Below are 2,919 nucleotides of genomic sequence, written 5' to 3'. Positions count from 1 at the left end.
CTTCCCTGTGTGTAGTGGATGGTGATGATGGTTGTGACCTATAACAGTGGCAATGATGTACTTTTGCATTGTGACAAACACACATATGTCCAGTACCCTGCTGGATGTGTTCTGTGTTTCCCTATCCACAGTGACGATGGAAGAAGAGGGCGGAGAAGGCGCTGTGGAGCCCGGCAGCAGCGATGCCTCCACCGGGCGTAGACGCAAGGCCCAGTCATCCTCCCAGGCACTGTAATCTTCTGGGAGCGAGGATACTGGTGCTGCGTCTGAGTCAAGGGCCGCAGCTGCTGAGGGTAGGTCCAAGAGGGTGAAGGTGATGGAGGACTCCTCAGCAGTGGGAGGGACAGGTGAGCCCGCACAGGGGCAAGACACTGCAGAAGAAAGTGGGGAGGCATCCAGGTTGACGGAGGAGGGAGAGGAGGAGGAGGCCACATCAGCCCAGCCCATGGGGCACATCGGGGGTGATGGCGTAAGTGTGACTGCTGCAGTCCAGGGTCAGGGGCCGGAGGCAGTGCAGGTTTCCGTGGTGGGGCCTGTGCCTAATCCTGTCCCTGGTACCGCGATTGCAACAGTATGCCCCTGCAGGCATGCCCCATGCTGTACCCGTCCACAGGTGGCAGTCGCTTCCACCCAGACAGAAAGACCAATGCCTGTGGATGTCGCCATTCGGTACAGGGTGGAGCCTGTGCTAGCCAGTATTATGGGGCAGGTAGACTACATTCGTGATGATGTGCAGGCTTCCAATCGGGCGGTTGCATGTCATCACAAGGAGGTCTGCCGTCTCATGAACTGGCTGGCACAGTTCCTGGTATCGCAATGGGTGCGTGGGCTGGCCACATATCAGACCCCCTCCTCATCTGACTCCTCTGTGCGCCTGTCGTCCTCCCTGCCGTCTTCCGGCCCAGATACCACCAGGGCCCCCTGTGTACCTGTCCTAACCCCAGCGGCTAGCCTTGTGGAGACCACATCCCTGCCAGGATTGGTAGTCGACGAAAGATCAGCAAAGGTGGTCACCATGGAGATCCATCGGTGACAGGACATGTGGCAAAGGTGGAGGAGCAGGCAACATGCAGCAGGGCACATACACGACAGCCCTGGGCGTTGTCATCATCCCGGAGGCTGTCCCTGAGGCGCAGGCACCAGGCTTTTTGGCAGTGGCATGCTCAGCATAGGAGGCAACAGGACTCGGGGCACTCACCATCAGAGGGACCTTATGACAAGGATGTCTTCCGTGTTGGGGCGAATTGGCCAGCAGATCAGGGCAGAGCGGCAGTGGGCACAGGGGGCACAATTCACCATCGCCAAGGCGGAGAACACCCTGCGTCGGGCGGAGAGGCGGGCCAAGTTCCTTGAGGAATCTTGAAGGGAGTTTGAGAGGAGCACGTTGGAGTCCCTGCAGGCCCTCAAGGGGACAGCACAGGCCTGCCTAGGGGAAATCGACACAGAGTTCGATGATGCCCTGGCCAAAACTGTTGGGGGAAATGGTGAGCCGAAGGACTAGCCCGTTGTTTGTATATAGTTATTTAGGAGTAGGTTTCATTTGTTTATTCCCATTTTTTTTGGAGTTCATGGACTTTGCTCCACATCTTGTATATAGTTCTTTCTTCATGGAGTTCTTAAGGATGTTCATGAATGTTTTGGGATCATGGACCCTGGATCTTTGTATATAGTTGGATGTTTCTTTTTTGGGAATTTGTTTTTCACCATGTAGGAATGGTTTTTACATCCCATTGTGTTTTTGTTTTCACTTTCATTTTTATTTGGATTTGGTTTATGATGATTATACTGGTTCTATTTTTCAGAGTGTGACTTTTATACATGTTCTTTAACATATTTGTATACGTTGAAATCAAAGTGGTGTCTGCTCTCAATGGTTTGGTGCATGTTTCACTCCTCCTTGACTCTGTTGCGTGTCCCTGTTGTTGAGCAATGTTGTTCATGTGTGTGCAAACATGCATGCATTTGTGATTTTCTGATTCCCATGCCATGGGGCATGTACTGGGGAGCAGGACCAATGGATGGGTGTTGAGGTGCACCGTGGGGGTACAGCGTGTGGTGGCATTTTAGTGGACATATGCTACAAGATTGCGTATTGGGCCAATGTGTTTGGGGAGGGGCGTTCCATGAGTCGGGGCCTGCGTGCAGGTTGCCGCCACTGGTGGGGGTCGGGGGAACATGAGTCGGGGCCTGCCTGCAGGTTGCCGTCACTGGTGGAGGTGAGGGGGCATGAATCGGGGGCCTGCCTGCAGGTTGCCGTCACTGGTGGGGATGGGGGGACATGAGTCGGGGCCTGCTTGCAGGTTGCTGTCACTGGTGGGGTTGGGGAGACATGAGCCGGGGCCTGCCTGCAGGTTGCCGTCACTGGTGGTGGTGGGGGGACATGAGTCGGGGCCTGCATGTGGGGTATGGTCACGGGTTATGGGGGGGTCCCATGTGGTGTGAGCTGCCTGCGGGGTATGGTCACAGGTGATGGGGATCCCATGTGGTGTGGGCGGCCTGCGGGGTATGGTCACAGGTGATGGGGGGGGTTCCATGTGGTGTGGGCTGCCTGCGGGGTATGGTCACAGGTGATGGGGGGGTCCCATGTGGTGTGGGTTGCCTGCAGGGTAAGGTCCCATGTGGGCTGCCTGCGGGGAATGGTCCCATGTGGGCTGCCTGCGGGGTATGGCGACAGGTGAGGGGGGGTTCCCATGTGATGTGGGCTGCCTGCAGGGTATATTCACAGGTGATGGGGGGGTCCCATGTGGTGTGGTCTGCCTTAGGGGTATGGTCCCATGTGGGCTGCCTGCGGTGTATGGTCCACTGCTGGGGTCTGGCTGTCCCATGAGGAGGTGTCAGCTTCCAGGGGAGTTGTGTGTGTATCGTGGGGTATGCGCAGGCCTTTCCATGCAATTTTGCTGTTGCGAGCGGGGTATGCGA

This window comes from Ambystoma mexicanum, chromosome 1q (genome assembly GCF_040938575.1).
Source record: "Ambystoma mexicanum isolate Mex_15411 chromosome 1q, UKY_AmexF1_1, whole genome shotgun sequence".
NCBI classification, from domain to species: domain Eukaryota; kingdom Metazoa; phylum Chordata; class Amphibia; order Caudata; family Ambystomatidae; genus Ambystoma; species Ambystoma mexicanum.
This window is presented reverse-complemented; position numbering follows the sequence as displayed.